This window comes from Lolium perenne, chromosome 2, assembly GCF_019359855.2.
Source record: "Lolium perenne isolate Kyuss_39 chromosome 2, Kyuss_2.0, whole genome shotgun sequence".
NCBI lineage: Eukaryota > Viridiplantae > Streptophyta > Magnoliopsida > Poales > Poaceae > Lolium > Lolium perenne.
The window spans coordinates 217,081,919-217,092,307 of record NC_067245.2 but is presented as its reverse complement, the minus strand read 5'-3'; positions in this window follow the sequence as shown (position 1 = coordinate 217,092,307).

Genomic DNA, 10,389 nt, shown 5'->3' with positions numbered 1-10,389 from the left:
CATTAATGTCCAGTAGCTTTATGCAATGTCCAGAAGTGTTAAGAATGATTGTGTCACCTCTGAACATGTTAATTTTTATTGTGCACTAACCCTCTAATGAGTTGTTCTAAGTTTGGTGTGGAGGAAGTTTTCAAGGATCAAGAGAGGAGTATGATGCAATATGATCAAGGAGAGTGAAAGCTCTAAGCTTGAGGATGCCCCGGTGGTTCACCCCTGCATATTCTAAGAAGACTCAAGCGTCTAAGCTTGGGGATGCCCAAGGCATCCCCTTCTTCATCGACAACATTATCAGGTTCCTCCCCTGAAACTATATTTTTATTCCGTCACATCTTATGTGCTTTGCTTGGAGCGTCGGTTTGTTTTTGTTTTTGTTTTTGTTTGAATAAATGGATCCTAGCATTCACTGTATGGGAGAGAGACACGCTCCGCTGTTGCATATGGACAAGTATGTCCTTAGTTCCTACTCATAGTATTCATGGCGAAGTTTCTTCTTCGTTAAATTATTATATGGTTGGAATTGGAAAATGATACATGTAGTAATTGCTATAATGTCTTGGATAATGTGATACTTGGCAATTGTTGTGCTCATGTTTAAGCTCTTGCATCATATGCTTTGCACCCATTAATGAAGAAACACCTAGAGCTTGCTAATTTGGTTTGCATAATTGGTCTCTCTAAAGTCTAGATAATATCTAGTATTGAGTTTTGAACAACAAGGAAGACGGTGTAGAATCTTATAATGTTTACAATATGTCTTTTATGTGAGTTTTGCTGCACCGTTCATCCTTGTGTTTTTTTCAAATAACCTTGCTAGCCTAAACCTTGTATCGAGAGGTAATACTTCTCATGCATCCAAAATCCTTGAGCCAACCACTATGCCATTTGTGTCCACCATACCTACCTACTACATGGTATTTCTCCGCCATTCCAAAGTAAATTGCTTGAGTGCTACCTTTAAATTCCATCATTCACCTTTGCAATATATAGCTCATGGGACAAATAGCTTAAAAACTATTGTGGTATTGAATATGTACTTATGCACTTTATCTCTTATTAAGTTGCTTGTTGTGCGATAACCATGTTTCTGGGGACGCCATCAACTATTCTTTGTTGAATATCATGTGAGTTGCTATGCATGTCCGTCTTGTCTGAAGTAAGAGAGATCTACCACCTTATGGTTAAGCATGCATATTGTTAGAGAAGAACATTGGGCCGCTAACTAAAGCCATGATTCATGGTGGAAGTTTCAGTTTTGGACATATATCCTCAATCTCATATGAGAATAATAATTGTTGCCACATGCTTATGCATTAAAGAGGAGTCCATTATCTGTTGTCCATGTTGTCCCGGTATGGATGTCTAAGTTGAGAATAATCAAAAGCGAGAAATCCAAAATGCGAGCTTTCTCCTTAGACCTTTGTACAGGCGGCATGGAGGTACCCCATTGTGACACTTGGTTAAAACATGTGTATTGCGATGATCCGGTAGTCCAAGCTAATTAGGACAAGGTGCGGGCACTATTAGTATACTATGCATGAGGCTTGCAACTTGTAAGATATAATTTACATAACTCATATGCTTTATTACTACCGTTGACAAAATTGTTTCATGTTTTCAAAATAAAAGCTCTAGCACAAATATAGCAATCGATGCTTTCCTCGTTGAAGGACCTTTCTTTTACTTTTAATGTTGAGTCAGTTCACCTATTTCTCTCCACCTCAAGAAGCAAACACTTGTGTGAACTGTGCATTGATTCCTACATACTTGCATATTGCACTTATTATATTACTCTATGTTGACAATTGTCCATGAGATATACATGTTATAAGTTGAAAGCAACCGCTGAAACTTAATCTTCCTTTGTGTTGCTTCAATACCTTTACTTTGATTTATTGCTTTATGAGTTAACTCTTATGCAAGACTTATTGATGCTTGTCTTGAAGTATTATTCATGAAAAGTCTTTGCTTTATGATTCACTTGTTTACTCATGTCATTACCATTGTTTTGATCGCTGCATTCATTACATATGTTTACAAATAGTATGATCAAGGTTATGATGGCATGTCACTCCAGAAATTATCTTTGTTATCGTTTTACCTGCTCGGGACGAGCAGAACTAAGCTTGGGGATGCTGATACGTCTCCGACGTATCGATAATTTCTTGTGTTCCATGCCACATTATTGATGATATCTACATGTTTTATGCACACTTTATGTCATATTCGTGCATTTTCTGGAACTAACCTATTAACAAGATGCCGAAGAGCCGATTGCTTTGTTTTCTGCTGTTTTTGGTTTCAGAAATCCTAGTAACGAAATATTCTCGGAATTGGACGAAATCAACGCCCAGGGTCCTATTTTGCCACGAAGCTTCCAGAAGACCGAAGAGGAGACGAAGTGGGGCCACGAGGTGGCCACACCCTAGGGCGGCGTGGCCCAGGCCCTGGCCGCGCCGACCTGTAGTGTGGGCCCCTCGTGCCGCCTCTTTACCTGCCCTTCCGCCTACAAATAGCCTCCGTCGCGAAACCCCCAGTACCGAGAGCCACGATACGGAAAACCTTACTGAGACGCCGCCGCCGCCAATCCCATCTCGGGGGATTCTGGAGATCTCCTTCGGCACCCTGCCGGAGAGGGGATTCATCTCCCGGAGGACTCTTCACCGCCATGGTCGCCTCCGGAGTGATGAGTGAGTAGTTCACCCCTGGACTATGGGTCCATAGCAGTAGCTAGATGGTTGTCTTCTCCCCATTGTGCTTCATTGTTGGATCTTGTGAGCTGCCTAACATGATCAAGATCATCTATCTGTAATTCTATATGTTGTGTTTGTCGGGATCCGATGGATAGAGAATACTATGTTATGTTAATTATCAAGTTATTACCTATGTGTTGTTTATGATCTTGCATGCTCTCCGTTATTAGTAGAGGCTCTGGCCAAGTTGATGCTAGTAACTCCAAGAGGGAGTATTTATGCTCGATAGTGGGTTCATGTCTCCGTGAATCTGGAGGGGTGACAAGAACCTCTAAGGTTATGGATGTGTTGTTGCCACTAGGCATAAAACATTGGTGCTATGTTCAAGGATGTAGTCACTGATTACATTACGCGCAATACTTAATGCAATTGTCTGTTGTTAGCAACTTAATACTGGAGGGGGTTCGGATGATAACCTGAAGGTGGACTTTTTAGGCATAGATGCATGCTGGATAGCGGTCTATGTACTTTGTCGTAATGCCCAATTAAATCTCACTATATTTATCATGACATGTATGTGCATTGTTATGCTCTCTCTATTTGTCAATTGCCCGACTGTAATTTGTTCACCCAACATGCTTTTATCTTATGGGAGAGACACCTCTAGTGAACTGTGGACCCCGGTCCTATTCTTTACATCGCATACAATCTACTGCAATACTTGTTTTACTGTTTTCTGCAAACAATCATCTTCCACACAATACGGTTAATCCTTTGTTACAGCAAGCCGGTGAGATTGACAACCTCACTGTTTCGTTGGGGCAAAGTACTTTGGTTGTGTTGTGCAGGTTCCACGTTGGCGCCGGAATCCCTGGTGTTGCGCCGCACTACATCCCGTCGCCATCAACCTTCAACGTGCTTCTTGGCTCCTCCTGGTTCGATAAACCTTGGTTTCTTTCTGAGGGAAAACTTGCTACTGTGCGCATCATACCTTCCTCTTGGGGTTCCCAACGAACGTGTGAGTTACACGCCATCAATGGGTTCAGCCAGGGCCGGTGTTGTGGTCTATGGTTGTCCTCGGGACGCCATTGATTTGCAGCCTGGCGCTAGACTACCTCCTTCCTCTTCGGTTTCGTCAAGGAGACAACTAGAGGCGTGGGGGACTGCCAATCTCGTGAATAAAGGTGGCGGTCCTAGGGTTTCTCTTGTGTGAAGATGAAGAACTTCCCGAGGCTTATCATTCTTGATCTGGCCGGAGTGTTGAGTTCCGGATGGCTCCTCCGGAGAATGTAACAGTGCACATATTGCCCAGAGTTTGTTGGATCGGGTGGTATTAGGTTGTGCGCACCCATGCTTTAATTCCGACCGTTTGGTTCTGGAGGGAGCGGCGCGAAGCTCTCTTCTGTGTTGCCATCAGATGATATTCTGGTCCATGGTGAACTCACAGGCGGAGAATATCATGAATGCCGGATTGGAGGACTAGCAATGAAGGTTCGAGTCTGTGTGCTATTGAGGAACTTCCTTGGTGTTTTGGGTTTTCGCAGCAGCATTATGTAAGTGGGGGCGGCATCACAAGTGTAATCTAGAGTCTTACTTTTTAGGGTGAGCCTTAATTGGTTGTGTTTGGAAATAGCCTTGTTGAAGGCATTGTTTTGAGAGTGGAGACTATCTTCAGGATGAAAACCTAAGATCTTTTGATCGGGCAATGACGGCGCTTGTGCACTGTTTTCTTCTTGGAGACGACGCTTTCGGAGAGTGTTGGGTTAAGTCTCGCAACGAGCGCAACCCTCGTGTTTAGTTGCCACTATGAGTTTGGAACCCTGAACAGACCACCGGTGTCAAGCCGGAGGAAGGAGAGGATGAGGCCAAGTCATCATGCCCCTTATGCCCTGGGCGACACACGTGCTACAATGGGCGGGACAAAGGGTCGCGATCTCGCGAGGGTGAGCTAAGGATACCCCTATAACCATCAAAGATCGTTGAAGTGGCTAATTCTTCTAAGTAGGGGGCGTTGAGAACAAATAAATTCTTGGAGCTATCGTTTTCTTATAGCATTAATAGAGTTCATTGGTGTTAAGAAAAACTTCTTGCGGGAAGGTTGGCTAGAGATTTCTTGGAAAAATAAGTGCAGTGCTGTAGCTAACGCGTTAAGTATCCCGCCTGGGGAGTACGTTCGCAATAATGAAACTCAAAGGAATTGACGGGGGCCCGCACAAGCGGTGGAGCATGTGGTTTAATTCGATGCAAAGCGAAGAACCTTACCAGGGCTTGACATGCCGCGAATCCTCTTGAAAGAGGGGGGTGCCCTTGGGAACGCGGACACAGGTGGTGCATGGCTGTCGTCAGCTAGCGGGGATTTTATTTCTTAGTTTTGTTTCTCTTTTTTTGACTATGCGCATCCGTACTACCATTAGGGTATTGCGTAATTGCATAGACTGAGTGTAATTGTTATCTCTCAATATTAATATATTGCCTTTATCGAAAAAGTATGATACTCCATGTGTCAATGCTCACGACCTCACGTCACATGGTCCTGGGCTATTCGAAACGGTGCGCATGGATAGCCGGACAGCATGCACACGTTCCACTGAAGTGACCTAAACGGACCGACCCATCCGCCGCGACCCATCGGCGCCCCAAATTTGGGAAACCGATGCCTCAGAGTGCGGACGTTGCACGGACAGCATGCGTGTTCGGCCGCGTGTACCGTGGGCCTACTTGGAAGCGTACCCGACGACAGAAGGCTAACCGGCGACAGTGTTTGCCATCAAGGCCGTCGCTGACCACTGCCCCCGCCGCCTCAACTTATGCGCCGGCATTGAAGCCGATGGCACTGGAAGCTGCGCATGCCGTCTCAACTCCTGCGTCAGCATTGATGGCCAGTGGTAATTAAGCCACGGCCGCGCCTGCATATTCACGCCGACTCCCACCGCCACCACCATTGCCAGTCCTGCACGATCTCGCCCACGATGAAGCTGTCGAGGTGGATGAAGAAAACCGCCAATGACCACGAGGATGGATCCTCGTCCGGACGGTGACGCGGCCAGGATTCTCCGCCTCGGCGGAACCCTGTGTGTGCCCGCATTGTGCCTCTATCCCCGCGGCAGCACCTCGTGCCGGTCCATAGGCGGCGGTGCAGGCTCCTCCTTCGCACGGACCGGGCCTTAACAGACGCTACGTGTCGGTGCTGGAGGCGCAGCGGCGGTGGGCGCGGGGCGACCCCTGCCGCCACCGCGACTTCACCCTTCCTCACGGGTGGCACCTGAAAAGGGGGAGGCTCCCTGTTCTGCCTCCTTCGACGGACCAGCAATCCTTGTGCCGGCAGATCGAGCATCTGCCACCGGCGATGCAGCAGGAGGAGGTGTACCGGCGGGAGGACTACTATCGCGCATTCCTTGCCTGGGAGCACGAGGTGCGCCGGGTTATCCGCGGCCTCTGGGATTTCATGCCCGGCGATGACGCTCCCGACATCGAAGACAAGGTCTTCTACGACGAGGAGGAGGACGACGACGAGATGGAGGACGTGCCTCTAGCCATTGTGAAGCTGGAGGCGGTCCTCCCTGATAATTACGACGAGTAGGCATCCACGGACGCCGCCCTGGCTACGTCATTGGCCGACGAGGAGGCCAAATGGTCCTGGTCAGGGTTGAAGGATGTCGTCCAACTCTTGGCCATGGTGGTGGAGCACGTAACCTCCCTACCGCCGCCACCACCTCTGCTGCCGCACGCGCCACCACATGCAACATGGGACGACCAGGAGGTGCCACCGCCTCTGCCGTACACGCCACCAACAACACCACCGCAATTCGAGCAACCGCTGCAGTACACATCGCCGCCTCCACAGTACGTGCATCCAGCGGAGGTCTCTGCTTGGGCGCAATAGCTCTGGATGCCACCGCCCTTCGCCGACCTCGTCTCCGATGATGAGTTTAGATTTTAGTTTTAAACTATGTAAATTATGTTTGAATCAATGAAATGTTTATCAAATTTTTGTGTCCTTCTAAATTCATGTTGTTTTATTTATCTCTTGTGCACGGGCCAACTAACCACCGAACCGAATGGTTTGTGCCGCTGCGCACACTATTCGAACCAGCCAGACCACGAGACGCATCTGCCCAAATTTCTCCTATAAATGTCCCTAGACTACCCAGCCATCTAGGGGGTCTGAGAGGGGCAAATGCATCTGGTTCGTTCGTTTGGCAATGCACAGTAAATTTCAGATCCCACTTTCTACCTCAGCCGTTGGATGCGGTAACTTTTCTTTCACCAGCTGCTGCTTGTTCTGGGTGCATGACGGCTGGGCCCGTGCGTGCGTGGGGCCATTTGTTTGAGATAGTGAGCGTATGTGCTCGCGTCGCTTAGGAAATGAAAAAGGTGAAAACCCTAGGCCTTACCGACAGCTCTCTCCCCAATCCCGTGCCTCCCTCTCCTCCCCAATCCAGTCTCCTCTTTTCCTCCCCAATCCGCCGCCTCCTCCACGCGCGGCGGTGCGAGCAGGAGGAGCTCGTCGAGGCGAGCAGCTGCAGGTCGCGCGCCGCGGTGGCGGGCCAGAGGAGGCGCGGCGGCGTACCGCCTTGCGCTGCCTCTCCCCGGATGGAGTTGTTCGGGGACGGTCGCGGTGGTAGGCTGGAGGAGGCGATGCACGCGAGCGCATCTCCGCGTCGGCGGGGCTCGGGATCTCCGGTTAACGGCGCCTCCTCCGCCTCGTCCTCCCCTGCCTCCGCACCCGACGAGGACGGCCCAACCTCGGATCCAACCGCCGTGGTGAGCTCCGGGCGAGCACGAGGTCGACGATGGTGGTCGACGGTACCACTCTTTGTGGCTGTGCACTGGCCACAGTTCATAGGCTCCTAGCACCATCTCTTTTCTTTTCTTTATTTCTATATTATTAGATCTGACATGTTAGTTTTGTGGTTTCTTCTTTGTTTTTCCAGTTCCTTACAGAGAGATGCGTGGAGGCGTTCACGACGGGGACGGCCACGGTCGTGGGCTGTTGGAGTGCGCACGGAGGAGGGCGGCGGCGCGCCGGCTTGAGATGGTCGTTCACAGCCGGCTGGAGCTCGAAATCTCCTTCTCCAGTTTGTTGTCTGCTCCTCCCTGAACAGCTTCTGGACGAGGCAGAGAAGAGCTGCAGATCTCGTCAAAAAAGGTTGGTCACCGTTCCCTTCTTCATCCCTGCTGATTAGTCTCTCCATGTGAGCTCGTTTTTCTGACTTTTCGTAGTCCCTTTATTGAACACAGCTGATGCCCACACAGCCTTAGTAACTCAGCTTGATTTAGTGATTTTTTCTGAAGATCTGAGATGAATTAAGCATGGATGGATAGAGGTTCGTTGATGGGTGCAGGCCTGACCACCAGCTGTTTTTTAAAGCCTTTCTGAAAGTGATTTTTTTAGAACGATATTTCTTTTCTTGATGCCTATAATATACCTTGTTGTTTCTGGCTGTGTAAATCTGCAGGGGCAATTCCATCGTTTCAATTGTATATGATCTTACACTTGTTATTTCGGAGATACACTATGGAATCATATCATGTGCTTGCAGAGAGTAATACTGTTGTGTTTCTGCTCAAAAGATTGTTGGACTCCATTCAGTTCTACATGCATGTATGATCTTCTTTTCATTTAATACCTATATCTCTTTTATTCAATTCTTATGTTGCCTTTCAACTCCAATATCTGCCTGATACAAAACTGATCCAATATTTATTCTGTTACCGTATATTATGCCTCTGAACAGAATTTCAGCTATAGTGGTGCTAGGAGAGAGCCAGTTTTTTTCCATTTACTCATCCAGTGGAGGTCTCGCAACAGGAGCAGTATTAAGGTCAGTTGTTTTTGACATAAAATGCAGAGTGAACCTGCTTTTCATTAATAATAGAGGAATACAATTACAAGCTAAAGAAAGCGAGTAAAAGAGATCCTAAGGTGTAGCAAATTAAGTAGGACGCAAGGTTTCATTCACTTTTCTTATATTGGCTGTGCTAATTTGCCACTCATTTTGCTCCATCACGTACTTTTAAAATATCCTAAGCTGTTGCAAATTAAATAAGTGTTGGAAGATAATGTCTTATCCAACCTGTATGCATGAAGAGCTGGTACCTCTCCCTCCCCAAGTAAGCTTTTATCTTGCTGTGCGCCTGTCTTGTCCCCAAATGTGATTTAGTAGCTCCGATTTCGTCTCCTGTTTGGCTGGCTCTAACTCCCTGGATTGGCTTAATATAATTTTTGTAATCAAGTTGTAGCCTCTCATCCATTATTCATATTGGGAATACCTGCTGATTGAGTAGCTGCACAAACTAACTAATCTAATGGCTGTTTTTTTGTAGGTTGATGTGTCATCAGAGGTGATACATCTACTGGAGGATTTTTTTCTTCCGTGACCTGTACAAATCACATATATACTGATGCATCTCTTATTATTGGTGAGTACTGCAAAGAGCGGACTTCGAACCCTGGTGTCTCTCTTAAACCAAACAATAAGTTTGGTTTGGATGCTCACACTTCCATCACTGAAATTTCAATGTACATCAGTATAATTATTGAATTGATGTCAAGTGCTTACTACTTCATTTTCTGCAGGGGCTTTCTTTGAAGCTACGGAGAATTTGGAATTTGTTTACAGTGCTTCGAAACATTATGCACGTGTATGTAGTCCATCTTTTCCATGAGCCCGGACTTGCTCATGACCCTTGGTACGAAGCTCGGGAGGCAGAATCATGGACGGAGTGGCCACAGCGCAATCCTCACGGTATGGCAGCATTGATGTATCAGCAAATTTTGTCAGCACAAGAGCCTTCTCTATTTGCCCATTCATTTCTGTATGTTCCTTGGCTTTTCTCACAGGCGGAGGGTTTGCTGCAGCGCTGCCGGGCATCGAGGTAGTCTGAGTGAGGCAGGTCACAAGCCTACCGCCACTCCTTCCCGTTCTCTACTCCATTTGTTAACAGTACAACAGGCACACTCCCAGGTAAATTTGTTTTTAATTTGCAATGAATTAGATGATCATTACCATGTTGTGCAATACTGAGATGAGGTTGTCAATTTTGTGTGTTTGTATAGAATGACACCAAGATCATATGATCTACTATTTTCTGCAGTATACCTTTTTGGGAATAAAAAAATCAGGTGCATTGTAATGATGTTTTCTGGGAATGAAAAAATCAAGTGCATTTACAAAAATTTGCTTTACACATTTCAACTTGTAATGATGTTTTCTGCTATTTCATTCAGGATAAAGTGACATTCATATAGGAATATCAAGTGGGTCAGCAGCTAACTGTTTGGTAGCTCAAGTGAATGGGATACTCTTGGATATGGTGAGGCCACTGAAAGGTGGGTGTGATTTAAGTTCCTTATGTATGATAGCGATGAGGGGTGTGATACTTTCAGGCATTCGAGTGCTCTTACTGTTGGATAGGTGAATTAAAGCTACCCAAGAAACCTTTGACTATGCTTTTTTCCTTTATGGACATATTGTGCAGTCTTGGTTCAAGCTTTTGTAGCTGAATGTTTATTTGCACTTTTGCAGTCTGTCGGGAGGGTGTACAACTGAGGTTGTGCAGTCTGTTCGTCCTTGAACTGCAAGGGAGAAGGTATGGAATTAGTCTAAATTGGGGTGCCTGAAAATAAGCAGCCCTATTTTTGCGGTCAATGCTCATATTCTAATGCTTCCACTTTGGCTTTTAACGTTTTTTACTA